Below are 20,334 nucleotides of genomic sequence, written 5' to 3'. Positions count from 1 at the left end.
TAACTCGAGGCTAATGAGTTCTGAGAAGCTAGAGAAGCTTAGGAGATCCTTTCAGCTATTGAGTTCTTGAAATCCTCTAACAAGGTGACCCTAACGGGTTTAACCCTTAATCAGGTATCCCTTAACCGGGTGATTCCTAACAGGATCGGTTCCTACCAGAACCTATTGTAATGTCCTTAACTGGACAAGGCTCCTAATAGAGTGGACTTCTAAAGAGTTCAAAAAGCAACTTGTGGGTATTCATCCCAATTGTGGTTTTTTCCCAATTGGGTTTCCACGTGAAAATATGTGTCATGTGAAATGCTTTTGTCTTGTGATGCTTTGTTTTATCTGTTAAGCACATGAATGTTCTATGTTTTATGCCTGTCTATAAAACATATTGAACTCACTGTTGTGAAGATCTAATGAATAAGTTTACATGTTTATGCATAAGAATATAATGATACTATAGTATTGAGCTAAGAGGAAAGCTTATTGAGTGACCAGTTCATGACTGACTGAGCTATACTAGATGTTACCGGTTGTACTCTATTTTACCGGTATCCCTGTTTGTCAGTCATTTGGAGTATTTGCTGTCAAACCGGTTTTGAACTGACATTGTGTTTGTACTGATTCACCCCCCCCCTTCTCAGTACCGATTTGGTACTAGTGGTTCATCATTGAGTTATCAATTTTGACAATATTGTTAAAGTAAGCAAGTCTAAGACAGTAAGAGGTATGTCTCATCTAGACAAACCAGTTAATTCTCTTTGTATTAATATCAGTTAGGGAAAGATGAATTCTTCAACTTTCAAGAGAAATTCCTTCTCAATAGAGCACTTGTTAGATTTGGTTCATACAAATCTATGTGGACCAATAAGAACAAGAAACATTCAGGGTGACAGATATTTCATGATCTTCACTGATGATTGTTCGAGGATGATGTGGGTCACATTCTTGAAGGATAAGAACAAAGCTTTTGGTAAATTCAAGGCATTTAGGGCCTTAGCTGAGAAAGAGAGTGGCAAAAAGATAAAATGTCTGAGAACAGATCAAGGCGGTGAATTTACTTCTGAGGAACTCACTAAGTACTGTGATGAGAATGGTATCAAGCGGCAACTTTCTGCACCAAGGACACCACAATAGAATGGTATAGCAGAGAGAAACAACCGGTTAGTGGTTGAAGCTTCTAGGACTATGTTGATACAAGGAGGTGTAGCGAAAATATTTTGGAAAAAAGTTGTAAGTATAGTTGTCTACACAATGAACTGAGTTCTTGTGAAAAGAGGTAAGGACAAGACCCCTTATGAATACTGGTATGGGAGATCACCTGATTTTATCTATTTTAATATATTTGGAAGCAAATGTTTTATTAAAAGTGGTGATTACCTAAGAAAGTTTGAAGCTAAGAGTGATGAAGGCATATTTCTTGGCTATTCCACCAAGAATAAGGCATTTAAATGCTTCAACAACTGGACACAGAGAATTGTTGAGAGTGTTGATGTTCGTGTAGATGAATGTCCTGAAGTCTTTGAAGGAACCAATTTAGAGAAAAAGGATGAAGATCCTTGCATTTTTCTTTTGGAACCTGAAACTGTTAAATCAAAAACCAGTAAAGCAAATCCTGATGTACTTGTTCAATCGGAATAAATAAATTTAGAAGAAGATGATCAGTAAGAAGTTGAACCTGAAGAGAATGATCATGTTATTCCTAGGTATGTGAGACTAAATCATAGTCCTGAACAGATTATTGGGGATAAGGATGTTGGATTACTAACTAGAAGGAGAATAAGAGAGAACTCTTGCATGATCTCCACCTTTGAACCTAGAAGTGCTAAGGAGGCATTTGGTGATGATCATTGGGTTAAAGCTATGGAGGAGGAATTGGATCAAATTGAGAAGAACAACACTTGGACCCTGGTACCTCGACCAGTAAACAAGAACGTTATAGGTACTAATTGGGTGTTCAGAAACAAGTTAAATGAAGATGGTGTTGTAGTTTGCAACAAGGCAAGATTAGTCTACAAAGGTTAAGCACAAGAAGAAGGAGAAGATTATGGAGAAACTTTTACACCAGTAGCAAGACTGGAAGGTGTTAAAAATTTACTTGCATTTGCAGCTCATAAGAAGTTCAAGGTATACCAGATGGATGTTAAGTCTATATTATTGAATGGGATATTGGAAGAAGAGGTTTATATAGAGAAGCCTGATGGTTATGCATTGATAGATAAGGAAGACATGGTATGCAAATTGCATAAAACTTTGTATGGATTAAAGCAGACACCTAGAGCATGGTATGAATGACTTCATACACATCTGATGAAGATAGGCTTTGCTAGAGCTAGTGATGACAACAACATTTATCTCAAGTCTGAAGGAGATGAAATACTGGTCAATGAAGTATTTGTTGATGAAATTATATTTGGAGGTAATGATGACATGAGCAATAGTTTTGCAGATGTAATGAAGAATGAGTATGAGATGTCATTAGTAGGGGAAATAAAAAAATTCATAGGCTTTCAGATACAACAAATGAAGAATGGTATTTTCATTACTCAATCTAAGTATGTGAAAGAGGTTTTGAAGACTTTTGGTATGAGTGACTGTAAACCAGTTGGAACCCCAATAGTTATAGGTTGTAAGTTGTCCAAGGAAGATGCATCTAAGTATGTAGATGAAAAGGAATACAGGTCAATGATTGGAAAATTACCCTATCTTGTTCGTAATCGACCAGATATTGTCCATGCAGTTGGTATTGTTGCTAGATTTCAGAAGAATCCAAAGGAAGCACATTTGATGGCAACCAAGAGAATTCTTAGATATCTAAAAGGTACTATTGACTATGGGTTATGGTATTCGTATGGTGGAAATTTTGATTTGAAGGCATACACAGATGTTGATTGCTCAGGAAATATTGATGACCGGAAGAGTACTGTCGGTGGAGCATTCTTTCTAGGAGGAAGGCTAGTTTCATGGAGTAGTAAAAAGTAGAGTTGTACTTCACAATCTACTATTGAAGTTGAGTATTTAGCAGCTTATATGAATTGCACACAAGCTATTTGGATGAAACACATTTTGGAAGGTTTTAAGATGAAAATCTTAGAACCAATAAAGATTTTGTGTTATAATACAAGTTCAATAAACATTTCTAAAATTCATGTTTTGCACGCAAGGACTAAGTACATTGAATTGAAGTATCACTTCTTGAGGGAAAAAGTTCAAAGTAAAGATGTTATCTTGGAGCATGTTTCTACCAAGGAGTAGCTTGCAGATATCTTTACCAAACCTCTGCCTAAGACCACTTTTGAGTATCTTAGAAGTCAATTGGGGGTTGTCCCTCTTCATGAAGTTATTTGAGCATGATACTGATTGCATCAGTCCCTGAATTACTTGTAGAATCTTACATGGATTGATGAGGAAGTGGATGTATTCCACATGGGGAGCATCAAGTTGTAGTATGTTGTTAATGCACGGTGAGAGAAGAATTGCATGTTTTTACTTTCACTTTGGAATTGTTGTCAAAGGGGGAGAAGAATTATGTGATTGAGGAGAAGAATTATGTGTCTGACTACGTGAACTGGCGGTAGGCTGAAGACAGACAGGGTAAGGTGAATACTTGGTAATGTAAACCAGGATTCCTATTCACCAATCTCAACAACAATCAAAGGCGTTGATACTTGTATTGCCATCAATGCCAAAGGGGGAGATTGTTGGCATTTTGCATATAGATTGCATTAACGATATGCTGTCATTGATTTCAATTAAACCGATAATGGTATTCATGTTATTGTTGATATTGTTGTTTTTGATATTGGCTAGTAACCGGTAGGAAGATCTTTGTGGAAGATGTTGTAAACCGATATGTTAAGTTTGTGAGTTGAACCGGTAAACCGTTGTAAAGGGTTAAACCTTTCTATGAAATGTAACTAGTAAACCCTATTAGTTGTTAAACCCTAACTGATCAAGTTTGTTGACTAGGGAAGGAGAAAAGTGGATTGCATCTAATGCATAGCGCATGATGAGTTACAAAGTTCGATGAAGCGGTGATCATGGAGCGGTTGGAATTTTCTTGAAGAATGTGAAGAGATTATTATGATTTCTAAACGGTCAAGATTGTACCGACTTGTTTGTAATCTCGATGATGAGAATTAGGTTTTTGTTGTGTTACCAACCTAATTGATTTGTGTTGGTGTAAATAAATATTTATTTTGGATATTATTACACTTTACTTAAGTTAACTTAGGATAATGCATCTCTTCATAGTTTGGATTTGAGACACTTAGGGAAGTGTGCACATAGGGATAGAGCTTGTAGGAGAAATTCCACCTTTTGTGGTCTTATTTTGTTGTTACACTCCACATTCGGTGGATCATCCACCTCTTGTGGAATATTATATTATTTCTCCTACCTACCCCTAGTATTTCTTACCTACCCTTGTTTCTCATTGAGCCACATGTCATAATTGTGTGCTCGTACATCCATATGGCCTTGCCTATATAAGCAGGCCTATATTCATTGTATTAGTTAATCCAGTTGATCATTTGCATATTGATGAGAATACAGTTTGTTCTTGTCATTCTATTGTCTCTTTTTATGCTTTTCATTGTGCCCTTGATCTTGGCAAAATCCTACATGGTATCAAAGCTATTGGGGCTTTATTGATTAATTTTTTGGAGACATTTTAGAGGCTTCTATTTTCGGATTTGGGGATCTTCATTTTTCAGGGGCGTCGTACAACGATTTGGACATCATTGTTGAATCCAAGAGGCCATTTCCATAAATTTCGACTATAAAGTCGACCTATTTTGGTGAGAAATGTTTTTTCCCCATTTTGGCTATTATCGTACGGATTTCGAAATTTTTTTTCAAAAAAATTATTTTTTGAAAAAATCAAAAATAAAAATTCGAAAGGGCGATCAAAATTTTCGAAAAAATAAAATAAAAAAAATATATATTTTTGGGGGGTCCGCAGACCCCCCCCCCTCGTGCCCTTCGTACCTGTGTTGTTGCAGGTTAACGTCGCCCGTACTGCACAGTAGGCACTGCAGATAGTACCGCAGCAGAGTACCACCCGCCATTGCCGTAGCCGGAGCCTCCCACCACCCAGACCATCCGCCAGTCGCCTCCCGCTGCTGGCTTCCCTCGGCTCTCGGCCCGCTGATCTCCGTCCCTCCGGCAGCTCCCTCCACCTCCGGCGACCACTAAACCGGTGGACCCATGCCCGCCACATGGTAGGTGGCCACTAGTCCGCGGTCAAAACCCTACACCCAGTGACAGAGCCACGTCATCTGTCTGTACGCACTGTCAGACCACCACGTCATTAGACCGTATGCCCAGTCAGTACGGACGCCCAGTCAGCAGGGAGGTGAAGTTTTCGTGACAGTCATACGGCCATCAAATTTAAGACAATAAACTGCTGACATCAGCACCACATCAATAGCTTTTTGAAATTTTTTGAATCCCTCTCCATTGAGCCTTTCAGTTTTGCAGTCCAACTTTGAAAGGCCATATCTTGCTCATTTTTGCTCCTTTTTTGGTGCAATTTTTTTTGAAATGGGCTAAAATTTCATGATCTTCATAGTGGTGTGGTTATTTTCTTATTTTGGTGCACAAGTTTTTCGGAATTTTTGAATTCTCTTAGCTGTACCTGTCCAATCCTCAATTCTGCAACTTCAAAGGCCTCGTTTGAGCTCATACGACCTCCTTTTCAGGTGCCGTTTTTTTTTAAAAAGTGCATTTTTTTTCGTCTACTTTCATAATCTATGATCATATTTTAGATATTTTGATTGGAAATTGTACTTTTAGACATTGGTCTTATTTGGCCTATCAGGTGCTTGTAATGTGCTTGGATCTTAGTTTAGATCTCTTACATTATCAGTTTGAGTCTCTTTTGGCCTTATTGAGCCAGTTGTAAAATTGTAATCAGAAGTCCACTTTGCCATCTTTTGCAAGTGGCCCATTGTATACGCACTAATTATAAAGTGCCAAATCATCACTTCTGGGGGGGGGGTTCTTTGATTGAGTGAATTTGGGGGGGTGTCTTGTGTGATTGTGCCTCTCTTTGTGCTCTTTCCATTTTTGTTGCAATGAGTCCTAATAAATTTTCACCTTTAACTCCACATAATTATGCATCATGGAAAATTAAAGTATGGAGTAAATTAATGGAAAAGGGTCTCACACATTACATAGATGGAACAATAATAGCACCACCTGATCCTAAGGCTGATCCAAATGCTCAATTAGAATGGCTCACAAATAATTGCATGGCTCTTGGAACTTTGCGCAAGTATGTATCATATGACCTCATTTTTCACATTGAGAAGTGTAAAACAATCAAGGAGGCTTGGGATATGTTTTAGAAATTGTATGGTCAAGTTGATGAAATCAGAGGCTATCAGATTGACAATGAGCTCACCAAATTGGATCCCAAGAGTTTTGATACAATCCAAGATTATGTCACCAAAGCAAATGAGCTAAGAGCAAAGCTTAAGGATTGTGGAATTGACAAAAAGGATGCTCAGTTGATATTCAACTTGTTGGACAAGCTTGCACCAGAATATGCAGCATTTGTGTCTAGCTTCCAAACTCATCGTTTGACAGTGGGGAGTTCCTATGTTATGCCTTCATTTGATGCTTTCATAGAAATGTTGATGTTGGAACAATCTAAGTTGTTGAACATGGGACTTCTCAAGTCTTCAAAGTCCAAGGCTTTGGTGGCAAATCAAGGGAATCAAGGAAGTCAAGGCAAAGATTCCAACAAGAAGAAGACACACTCTAAGTCTAAGCCACACCAGGAAAAAGGACAATCATCCTCTCCATCACAAGGTGATTTTACATCCTCTTCCAAGAAGGGGACACCACCTAAGAAGGATAAACCAACTTGTGCATATTGCAAGAAGTATGGTCATGATGAGCATCGATGCCACACAAAGCAAGTTGATGAGTTAACTAATCTTCTCAAGAAAAACAACATCAACTTGCCATCCGCCTACACAAAGAAGGATTCATCTCCTTCCTCTTCCTCATAGTCTAAGGGAAAAGGGCAAGCATTTGTGGCTACAACAGGTTCTTCATAGCAATGGATACTTGACTCGGGTGCCTCATATCATATGGGTTCTACAAAGGAGCAGTTTTCTTAATTGGAGCCATCTAAGGTACCTCACATTTACATAGGTGATGATACACAAGTAGAGGTTGAAGGGAAAGGTTCAGTTGACATGGATGATGGAACATTTGAGAATGTTCTCTATGTTCCTAACTTGTCTACCAACCTTCTCTCCATCTACCAAATCACTCACTATGGGAATGGGAAAAAGGTTGAGTTTACACCAAATTCAGTTGTGGTAAAGGAACTTGAGGATGATACCTTGGTCGCAGTGGGACAAGTCAATGACAACTCAAGGCTTTATTCATCCTCCCACTTTGTGCCAAGTTCACCTTCTAGGGCCTTGCTTACTCATTCAAATTCAAAAAGTAAGCTATGGCATGAGTGGTTTGGTCACCTCAACTACCGCTATCTTTAGCAGCTAAGCACTAAAGACATGGTCACAGGTCTACCTCGAATCAGTTTTTCAGAGGGTGTATGTTCAGGTTGTTCCATGGGCAAGCATCCCGAAGAGAAGTTTGATAAGGGGAAAGCTTGGAGAGCTTTGGAAGTTCTTCAACTTGTTCACAATGATGTAGTAGGTCCATTTCTAGCACCTTCATTTAGTAAGGCCTGCTATGTTCTCACCTTCATTGATGACTACTCCCGCTTCACTTGGGTCTACTTTTTTATTCATAAGAGTGAAGTATTTGATAGATTTCAGGACTTCAAGACTCATGTGGAGAAGCAATCAAGGAAAGTGGTCAAGATTCTTTACACAAATAATGGAAGGGAATATGTGAACAAAAGACTCCACAGCAGAATGGGGTTGCAGAACGCAAGAATAGAACTCTCAAAGAAATGGCTAGCTGTATGATACATGCACGTTCTCTTGATCCTGCCTTTTGGGCAGAGGCTATTAGTTGTGCCACACACATCCAGAATCGGGTTCCTCACAAAGCTTTGCAAGGTATTACTCCTTTTGAGGCTTGGGCTGGTAGGAAACCGATTGTGAGACATTTTAGAGTCTTTGGGTGTCCAGCATGGGCTTGCATACCTCCACAGAAATGCAAGGCATTGGAACCATAGAGTCAAACTTGCATATTTGTTGGATACCCTGAGGGTGTTAAGGCATACAGATTGATGGATCCAGAGACACATGAGGTGTTCATTGAGAGGAGTGTTCACTTTGAGGAAAGCTCTCCTAGCTTAGCCTCTCTACCTCCTCCACCTTCCTCCATTGTGGATAGTGATGTTAGTGATTCAGATGATGAGACTCCTTCAACTCCAACTCATAGGGTAACACCTCTATAGGGTGCACTTGCAGTTGAGGAGCCTCGTTCTCCACCTCCACCTAGACCTCGTTGGGATCGACAGACACTTGAGTCCGCGAGTTCTCTTGTTGGGGATCCTTTAGATACACAGAGAACTCGATCACAACATCAGGATCTTCCACATGCATTCATTGCTTCCACTTCTAATCCACAGACATTTAGGGAAGCATCAGGGGTTCCTGAGTGGGACCAAGCTATGGAGGAAGAGTATAGTTCCTTGATGAGGAACAACACATGGGATTTAGTCCATCTCCCTAAGGGGAGAAAGATGGTTCGATGTAAGTGGATCTATCGGACCAAGTTTGCAGTGGATGGTAGTGTGGATAAGTATAAGGCTCGGCTTGTTGGGAAAGGTTTCTCGCAGGTTGCAGGTGTTGACTATACTGAGACCTTTGCACCCATAGCCAAGATGAACTCCATTCATTTGACACTTGCTATTGCTGCAACTCATGGTTGGGCTATACATCAGATGGATGTGAAGAGTGCTTTTCTTCATGGTGATCTTGATGAGGAGATTTATATGGAGCAACCACAGGGCTTCATCTAGGATACTTCCTTGGTTTGCAGACTAAGGAAATCTCTCTATGGCCTTAAGCACGCCCCCAGGGCTTGGTACGCCAAGATGGATTCCTTTCTTCTCTCCACAGGGTTCACCAGGTGTCATTCCGATCCAAATGTCTACATTTTGCGACCGGATGACTCTCACTTGATACTTGTGCTCTATGTTGATGACTTGATCATTGCAGGGAGTACTTCATCCATCATTAGCAGGGTCAAATCTGCCTTGCATGACAGATTTGCTATGACTAACTTGGGTCTTTTGCACTACTTTCTCGAGATAGAGGTTTCACAGTCACCTTCCAAGATTACATTATCACAGCCCAAGTATGCTCTTGATCTACTTGCACGCTTTCATATGGCTGATTGTAAGCCTTCCCTCACTCCCTTTCTTTCAGGAGTCAAGCTTGAGGCTCAGTGTTTTTCTCCACCAATTGATGCCACTTTGTATCGTTAGCTTGTGGGTAGTCTCATCTACTTGACCCATACATGCCCTGATATTTCATTTGCAGTTGGCATGGTTTCCCGCTTCATGCAGGAACCACATGAGCTTCATTGGAAAGCCGCCAAACACATCCTTCATTACATCCAGGGTACACATCACTATGGGATTCACTATGCAGCAGGCACAAGACTTCGCTTGGTTGGTTACACAGACTCCGATTGGGTTGGCGATCTTGATGATCGTAAGTCTACTTCTGGTTACAGTTTTCACCTTGGTTCGGGCCCCATTTGTTGGCAGAGCAAGAAGAAACATGCTATTTCTTTCTCTTCGACTGAGGCTGAGTATCAAGGCCCTGTTAACGCGGCGACTGAGACCATTTGGCTCCAGCAGATTCTCACAGAGTTTGGATTCATCACTCCACAGCCGACAGTTCTACATTGTGACAATCAGAGTGCTATTGCGATCTCAAAGAACCCGGTCCAGCACCAGTGGACCAAACACATCGAGATTCATATGCATTATATTCAAGAGCTCATTCAGAAGCAGGTCATTGATTTGTAGTATTGTCCTACAGCAGAGCAGGTTGTTGACATATTCACCGAACCTTTCACCGAGAGTAAGTTCCAGCAGTTGTGAGCTCTCTTGGGGGTGCGAGATGTGTCATTAGGGGGGGTCAGCTGACTTCTCCTTCCTCTCTTATGGGGGGGACTTTTTCCTCTTTGAGGTTTTGTCCTTCTTCTTTGAGAGTCTTTTGTACATTCATCTCTCTTTTGGGGGGGAGTTTTTTCCCACTGGGTTTTCTCCCTTTCTCCGTTTGTGAGAGATTGCATTGCATAGTTTTGCTTGCATTTGCATATTGTACATGGGTACCTATCATGGCCTCGTAGCTGGGACCCATCTTGCATTATTGACTTGAGTCTTCATTCTCCTAAGTTGCACTTAAGGGGGGGTGTTGGTGTAAATAAATATTCATTTTGGATATTATTACACTTTACTTAAGTTAACTTAGGATAATGCATCTCTTCGTAGTTTGGATTTGAGACACATAGGGAAGTGTGCACATAGGGATAGAGCTTGTAGGAGAAATTCCACCTTTTGTGGTCTTATTTTGCTGTTACACTCCACATTCGGTGGGTCATCCACCTCTTGTGGAATATTATATTATTTCTCCTACCTACCCCTAGTATTTCTTACCTACCCTTGTTTCTCATTGAGCCACATGTCATAATTGTGTGCTCGTACATCCATATGGCCTTGCCTATATAAGTAGGCCTATATTCATTGTATTGGTTAACCTAGTTGATCATTTGCATATTGATGAGAATACAGTTTGTTCTTGTCATTCTATTGTCTCTTTTTATGCTTTTCATTGTGCCCTTGATCTTGGCAAAATCCTACAATTTGTATTGAAGGTCGATGAAGTTGTTTGTAAAATTTATTGGCAATATTGGTAGAAACCTATTGAGTGTGTAGTTGCCTAACTAGTGAATGGATTTGCACTTTGAGTAAAGGAAGATTGAAGCTTAAAAGGATCTAATCAAGCAAATGTAGTGTTATTCAGACAGATCAAGAAAACCTATTATTTTCTAACAATTACAGCAAAAGTGAAATCCCTTAACTGGGTAAGCTCTAACAAGCTTAGTTACTTATTAAATCCTCTAACAAGGTGGTCCATTAGCTTGGATTCTTAAATCCTCCAATGAGGTTACTCCTAACAGGGTATTGTGCTTTTAATCAAGGCATATTTGTAAATCCCTTAACCGGGTGATTCCTAACCGAAATTAGCTCTTAACAGGACTCATTGTAAAGCTTTAACAGGATTGGCTCCTAACAAGGTGAACTTCAGAAGAGTTCATATAGCTATCCATGTGAGTCTCATCTTACCATGGTTTTTACCTATTTGGGTTTTCCACGTATAAACATTTGTGTCAAGTGGTGAATGTTTTTGTGGTTATGATCTTATTTGTTGATTTGATTAACTTCTGATAAGGCATGATAACTAGAAGCATTGGGAAATGAATATGTTGAGATATGATTAAGCATTGTTGATGTTTACAAGATTGGAGTTGTTTACTGTTAAGTTGTCATAACAGTCAAACTGTTTGATGTCAAGTATTCTTATGAATATTGATCTTAACTGTGATATGTTTACTTTGTGTGATTGAATTTGAGTTTTGGAACTTTGTATTAGTTTTTTAGTATACTGATTCACCCCCCCCTCTCAGTATTCTATCGGATACTTATTCTTTCATCATACCATTAGTCAATGCCAAAATGTCCGACTAAACCTCCACTATGTTTTTCCTTTATCAAGTTCTCTCTCATGGAACTCTTAGGTATGCACAACTGAACTCCCTTGAATAAACATCCCATCCTAAATGAAATAATCCAACCATTTGCTTCTATCTACCATAATCGGTTCTCTACGTGCTTTCCAAGGTTCTGCAAACTATGGGTCTTCATCATACAAGGTCTTGAAATCTTCAAAACCTAATACTGTCACTCTCATCTCAGTCAAGAAATTCCTTCTCCTACTCAATGCATCAACAACTTTGTTAGATTTTCCACTTCTATGCTTCAACACAAAGGTGTACTCTACAAGAATTATACCCATCTCATATGTCTCTGATTAAACTTACTCTGACTGTTCAAATACTGCAAATATTAATGATCTGTATACAACACAAACTCCTTAGGCAACAAGTAATGTCTCCATTTTTTCAAGGCTTGAACTATGGGATAAAATTTTTGATCATACACTGAATATCTCCTCTGGGTATCATTAAATTTCTCACTGAAATAGGTTACTGCTCTCCCTTCTTGATTAAAAGATGCTCCTATTGTTGTTTGACTTGCATCACAATCCATTTGAAATACTTTATTGAAATCTAGTAAAGCTAACACAGGTTGCTCAGTCTCTTTCTGCTTCAACAGTTCAAAACTTTTGTTTGCTCTGGTGATCCACTTAAATTCCTTCCAATCTCCTCTCATGGTCTCAGTCATAGGGTTACAAACTAAACTAATTCTCCTGATAAACTTCTGGTAAAAACTAGCCAATCCATGAAATGATCTTACCTCTCCAATGCTTTCTGGTGTAGGCCAATCAACAATGGCTTTCACTTTCTTAGGATCCATCTTCAAACCATCCTCAGATATCACAAATCCTAAATAGACTAACTCATCCTTCATGAAAGTACACTTCTTTATATTGATCAACAAATTTTCTTCTCTCAACTTTTGCAAAACTTGTCTTAACTGCAACAAATTCTCCTCTTTTGTCTTACTAAAATTGGAATGTCATCCAAATACACAATAAAAAACTCACCCAATAATTTCTTCAATACCTCATTCATAAGCCTCATGAAAGTACTCGGTGCACTAGTCAATCCAAAAGGCATCACTAACCATTCATATAGTCCTTCATTTGTCTTAAATGGTGTCTTCCACTCATCACCTTCTCTAATCCTGATGTGATGATATCCACTCTCCAAATCTATCTTTGTAAATTATTTTGCTCCACTCAAACAGTCCATTATGCCATCCATCCTGGGTAAAGGAAACCAATATTTAATTGTGATCTTGTTTATTTCTCTTGAATTGGTACACATCCTCCATTCTCCATTCTTCTTAGGTGCTAATATTGCTGGTACCACACAAGGGCTCAGACTCTCCCTCATCAAACCTTTCTTTAACAAATCTTGCACTTGCCTATTCAGTTCTTCATTCTCTGTTGGTGTCTGTTGGCAAATGCACACTCCAATGAGAAATTGTAGGTGATTGAAGGTTTTGTCATTGATGGCAATCTTGCAATCATATGATACCGGCAAGACAATATACCGGCACTGGCAACGACAGACTCTACACCGGCACACATGACACCGACAGACAAAGGAAGGATACCGACACCCTAGCCGACATGAATTTTGTTTATAATATATTTTGTAATTAATTATAAAATCATTGTAAGCCGATATGGCGAGTTGTAATATGACTCATATATGTATGAGATCATTGTAGAACATTTTGGCAGAAAGAGATAGGCAAAATTATGCAGACCTAATATGCAAATTTTAGGTTAAGGGTTTATGTATGCAGCAGAGCTAAAACTGGTACTGGATCTGGCATAGCAGATGCTATTTTGAAGCAGTACAAGACATTGGATTTGTATAATCCATTTTGTAAGTCAGTGTGACTTCTTATTTTGTAGTTGAGCAGTGAGCTCTAGGCACTTGGCCTTCCTGCATGTGCAAGCCCCTATTGTAAGAGTAATATTCACTTATTGGCCAGTAAGCGAATATTGTGGGTCACAAATCCCACCGAGGTTTTTCCCACACCGGGTTTCCTCATTAAACTACTGTGTTATGGTGTGCTTTTCATGTGGTTGTTGTTATCTTTGTTTACTGCATTATTTTTGGTTTACCAGTGTATTGTATTGATATGCTTTACATGTTTTAAATCAAGTAAATTCTATAACCGGTTAGATACTGATTCATCCCCCCTCTTAGTATCTTTGGGAATCCTAAAAATTGGTATCAGAGCTTGATCCTCTATTTTCAGAAGCATAACAGCTTGAGGAAGATCTTGCAACCGGTAGAGATGGATAACTTGAAGAAACAATTGGAAACAGCTCTTTTAGACTATGATATAGAAAAATTGAAGAATATCAAACTTGAAGATGATCTAAAAGCTGCTCAGGATATCATTCAAGCACTTCAAGAAAATTACACTATAGCAAGGAATAAAAGAAGAGAACTTTGTGAGAAGATGCAGAAAGAAGTAGATGAAAAGGAAACTCTTAATGATATGGTAAACAAAATAAGACAAGAGATAAGTACAACACAAAATGAGATGCAGGATATGACTATGAGATTTTGTAAAGAAATTGAAGATAGGAAGAAAAATGAAGAAGATCTGACTAGAAGACTGAATGATGCTACAAATGAAAACACAAGACTTGGTTATGGAAATGATATGTTAAAGACAGATCTGATGCACACACAAAATGACTCAAATGAACTTATGAGACATAATGAAATCTTGGAAAGAGAACTGGCTACTGCAAATCAACACAAGGAAAAATTCAAGAAAAGCTCAGAAGAACTTGGTGACATGTCGAAGAATCAGAAACCTAATGGTGACACGAATGGCCTTGGCTTTGAAGCCAGTGAAAGCTCTGGTACTACAAACACACATGATCATAGCAAACCAGTAAGACAACCAATTGCTTATAAATTTAATGGCAAATGCTTTAACTTTAACAAGTGTGGTCATAGAGCAAATCAATGTAGATCTAGAAATTATCAGAACACCAATACACCCACCGATCAGTGTTTTAAATGCAACAAAGTTGGTCATAATTTAGAGAATTGGAGAATGAATGTAAGATGTTATGTTTGTGGAAGATTTGGACACTTATCTAATCAATGTAGAACACAAACTAGCATAGGATATGGGAAAGCAATTCAGAAAAACAATGTGACTTGTTATGCCTATAACAAGATTGGACACATTGCTAAATTTTGTAGAAGCAAGTCCTCACCGACAAATAACAAAGGTCCTAGTTTGAAAGGTAAAGAAAAGGTTGAAGAGGTAAAGCAAGAATTCTCAAAACAATGGATCAGAAAATTAGAACAGAATGTTGATGGGAATACTCCTCCACTGGCATAATAGAGTAACACTCCACTGGTAGGAGACTCTTCATCTAATTGAAGGAAAATCCTTTTGAGGGTTTAGCAACTGAATGTAAAACATGCTATTATTCCCTTGGTTGATGGTGAGAAGTTGAGATTACTTCTTTACCAACAAATAAGTTAAGTTGTGACTGAACCGACAAGCATTAAATGTGGCAGGTGAAGAAAATAACATTATAAAACAAGTATTTTGACTCCATTTTCATTTCACCGAGCATTCAAATCTTTGAGAGCATGAAAATTCTAAGCAAAGGCATTCCAAGCAAAGAAGCAAAGAAATCTATCAAATCTTTCATTCCTAAGGCAGATTAAGGTATTTATAGCTATGGCATCCTCATCTACTTCTAAATTTATTGCAAAACCTACTGTTGTTGAAGTTATTAAATGCCCTAGACCCGTATTCCAGCTAGTTCCCGAAATTGCAAAGAAAGATGATAGTTTAGGTGCATTTTCTCAAATACCTAAAGGGGTAGTATATGCTGAAGACCCTAGAATGTATATACACTGTCATATTGATGAATTAGGTGATGAGGAAATTAAGAATATGTATACATCTGTAATTTGTGATGAATCCAAAAATGTCAAGACTGAACACAAGATAATAGAAACCCTAGGTTTTACAGAAATTCTTAGTATCCCGGACTTCCCCAAGGATATCGTAAGAATTGTGCTAAGCAGGGTTCATGGTGAATTCTTTTGGTTGGACTCTATTCACAAGATTACTAAAGAAGCAGTAAAGGTTGTGATAGGGTTACCCTCCACCGGCAACAAACCTGACAAAACTAAGAAGGTCTCAAATGATTTAGTGACAAAACTAACAGGTGCAACATCTGACAAGAGATCACTAAGGGTAAATGATGTAACGGATATCAATGTCAAATTTATCAGTATGATCTTAGGTTACAAGACTACACATGCAAATAGGTTAAATTCAGTTTCTAGCCTATGCATTAAAAGTGCCTATGATATGGTAAATGATAATGCAAGGATAGACATATGTGAATAGCTTAAAGATGAATTGATTGATAATTTGGGAAAGATAAAGAAAGACAAGAAATGAACATTCATATTTGGAAACCTACTTGTTTGTCTGATGCTATATATAACCAAACAAGTACCCAGTATTGGCACCAAAGATTTTGGATATGATATACCGGTAGGAAAACAACTATCAGTATTTCTGAACAACATGGGAGAGAATAGGGAAAAGAACTTAAATGAGTATTTTTAGGCATTGAAAGCTTGAATGAAAACAAGAGTAAGGTTATCACAAGCTATTTTGGACAAGTACCAGAAGGAAATCTATTTTTTGATAAAAAAAGATAAAATTTGGATGGAGGCAGTTGTTCCTAGAACCATATGGGTTACTGAAATGGGGTATGAGACTGATGACAACATAATAGAAACCTATGCAAAAGCCCTCCTAGAATCTCCTAAGGAACCTGAAGAAGAAGTATTTGATAATGTTGAAACTATAGAAAGTCAAATTCAATCAAAGAATAGAGTTAAAAAGGTTGAGGCAATTGTTAGAAAAGGAACCTGGAAAACAAAATCTATTAAAGTAGATGTGCTAAAGCAAACCTGTATAACTGAAGAAGAATTGGAAGCAATCCAACCAGAAACACACCTTTCACCGATTGGAACTTCTTTAGAAAGTGACATGTCTACAGTATTCAAGAGAGTTGAGAGGAAGAGAAAACCTTCACTGACACCTTCTCCTACACCAAAAAGACAGAAGCAATAGGCAGTAAGGCCCCCGACAAAGAAATCAACTCCAAAGAAAAAGAAGTTGACTCCTAAGAAGAAGTCAAAACAAACTATAGCTCCTATTGATAAATTACTGGATGAAATTACTGAGGATGGCAATTTGAAGAATATCAGCAAACTGTATAACACACTATCCACTGATGACAAGGAGAAAGTAGAGAGCAGTGTAATATTACACTTAGATATTTTCAAGAAATTTTTGATGTAAGTTGTTGATGAAATACTAACAGATCTATACAACAGACTAGAAGCTAGAAGAGTAGCTATTATTGAGCTTGATAAGAAAATAAAGATTGAAAAATTACTTGTTGTACATCATGTTAACTCACCTAATGAGATAGATCAATTGATCTTTGAGGCTATCCGATCAGTATTTTCAACTGCTCACCAACATGTAGCACTAATGGAAGGGAGAGTGAATCAGATAACAAAGGAAACAACAGATGCATGGGATATATTTCTGGTAGAAAAAGAAAAAGAGGAAGAGTATCAAAAACCTAAAACCTTCAAGGTATACCAAAAGGATAGGGACAAAGGAAAAGACAAGGTTGGTGGACCTCCCAGTATAAAGATAACAAACAACTTACCCCCACCACCTTTAAATACTCCACCGGTAGACACTACTGAAATTCAATGAGCAATAGAGAGTATGAAGACAACACATGAGGACACAAATCCTGATTTTGAGGTGTTGTACACAATGAATATCGACACACAGGAAGTCAACATTGTGGCTGATAAGGAAACAAGTGAGAAAAGAGATGTGGCAACTGAGCCTCCGATAGAAGACACAACAGCTGAGACAAATGTTAAAGATACAGTTGGAGACATTGAAATTAGGAGTGAGCAACAAACTAAACAGACAATGGATACAAGAAAAACTAATAGCACTGGTATTGAGCAACCAATTGAAAACATTTCAGGGGAAAGCATAGAGAAATTGGTAGAAAATACATAATCACAAGCAGAAAAACTAGCAGTGGATACCACTGAAAAATCATCAGAGGCACCATCAGAGAAACCATCAGTAGAGAGCACAAAGAAACATGAAGAACAACAAGTTCATTCACAAGTACATTTAGAGACAATACCATCAACTACAACTGAAAAACCTAAACCTTTGGTAGCTGAAATGGAGATACAAACTGATCTTCCAGTAAAAGAGGAAAGCAATACTATTATCACCACCGACGGATTACAAATTGTGAAGTCAGTTGGACAGACATCTGGAACCTCCATGTCTGAATTCAAACCAACAAATGTGACAAAGGTACTGCTAGATTCAATTAAGAAAATAACAGATTGTAATGCACTAACATATAAGGCTATTGATGACACCATACCAATTTTGAAGATGTTAGCTCCAAAGTGTAACATAGACAACAAAGATTCTTTGAACCAATTAGACACATTGTCTAAGTATATAACCGGTAACCTAATAACACTGGACAAAATAAATGAGGATACATTTAAGGAGAGATTGAATTAGGAAAAGGAAAAATTCTTTGAGGATATAGTTAAGAAGAACAAGGGAGAGATGGACACTCTTTTACCGGAACTCAATGAAATCATTTTTGACTTCAAGAAACTATACAGGGATACATACAAAACGGATGTATTAACAGAAGATCTTGACAAAGAAATAAAAAAGACATAGGATAAGATTAACAATATTGCTGACAATCTGATTGGGACATTAGATTCATTTTTGGAATTAGAAAAGAAAATTGCAAAGCAAGAAGAGAAAATCAGGAAACTAGAAAATGAAAAACAAAGAATAAAGGACAAAGCAAAGGACTTAAAATTCTGACTTGGTCCAAGATTAGAGTATCTTATTTCTTTGAGAAAAGAAATATCTGAGGCTCTGGTTCCTAGACTAAAGACACCGGAAGAGCAAATGCACATACTCACTGGTACAGTGCAGAGAACCCATGAGGCTATAAAAGATAGTAAAACATTCAGCAACAACATAAATTCAATTTTGATAGATATTTTTCAGAGTGTAACCCACCAATTACAAGAAACTAGGCAGGACTCCACTGACAGTGAATGACAACCGTTTTCATTGATGTCAAAGGGGGAGTAGAGGCTATGAGAAAAATGATCAGCAAATGGCTCATCAGCTCAGGGGGAGCTCATATTTTTTTTGGTAAGACAATTCTGACAAACTCATTTTTGGATAACCCTTTTTTTATGACACTTTTTGGATTTTTCTCATGAGTGTTGCCATCAATGCCAAAGGGGGAGATTGTTGGAAAATGAACACTCCAATGAGAAATTGTAGGTGATTGAAGGTTTTGTCATTGATGGCAATCTTGCAATCATATGGTAGCGATGAGACAATATACCAGCACCAGCACACAAGACACCGACAGGCAAAGGAAGGATACCAACACCCTAGCCGACAGGAATTTTGTTTATCATATATTTTGTAATTAATTGTAAAATCATTGTAAGCTGACATGGCGAGTTGTAATATGACATATATGTATGAGATCATTGTAGAACATTTTTCCAGAAAGAGATAGGCAAAATTATGCAGACCTAATATGCAAATTTTAGGTTAAGGGTCTATGTATCCAGCAGAGCTAAAACCGATACTGGATCTGGCATAGCAGATGCTATTTTGAAGTAGTACAAGACATTGGATTTTTATAATCCATTTTGTAAGTCAGTGTGACTTCTTATTTTGTAGTTGAGCAGTGAGCTCTAGGTAGTTGGCCTTCCTGCATGTGTAGGCCCCTATTGTAACAGTAATATTCACTTATTGGCCAGTAAGTGAATATTGTGGGTCACAAATCCCACCAAGGTTTTTCCCACACTTGGTTTCCTTGTTAAACTACTGTTTTATGGTGTGCTTTTCATGTGGTTGTTGTTATGTTTGTTTAATGCATTATTTTTGGTTTGCCAATATACTGTATTGATAATTCCCAATTTTTAATTTCACCAAACATTGTTCACTTACTAACAACTTATGCTCATCTTGAATCCATGCTATTTGACAAGGCTTAGGGTGTTTCAATCTCTCCAATTTCAACTTATTCACCATCTCCTCTGAAACAAGATTATCTGAACTATCACTATCAATAACAATTTTACAACACTTACTAGATACCTTACATCTGGTCTTGAACAAATTCTTCCTTTGCAAGGGCTCTTCATCTCCTCTAGGATGACACAAAGCTCTCCTCGTCATCATCAGTTCTCCATCTTCCAGTTTATTGTTTGATCCAGTGGGGTTTTCTTCCACCACTGTTGCTCTTTTAGTAGCCTTTGTCTTCTTACACTCAAATGCACGGTGTCCTTCTCCTCCACACTTAAAGAAAGTTCCTCTAAATATCCTCTTGTCTTATCTTCCAAAGTTCTCATTTCGATAACCATCTGGTTCTCTCTTTTGGTAGAAATTTCTATCATCCTTATTGTATGAATTACCTTCTTTTCTCACTTCCTTGTCCTTGTTCTGATTTGTACTAGTTC

Source organism: Cryptomeria japonica, chromosome 6, assembly GCF_030272615.1.
Source record: "Cryptomeria japonica chromosome 6, Sugi_1.0, whole genome shotgun sequence".
NCBI lineage: Eukaryota > Viridiplantae > Streptophyta > Pinopsida > Cupressales > Cupressaceae > Cryptomeria > Cryptomeria japonica.
This window is presented reverse-complemented; position numbering follows the sequence as displayed.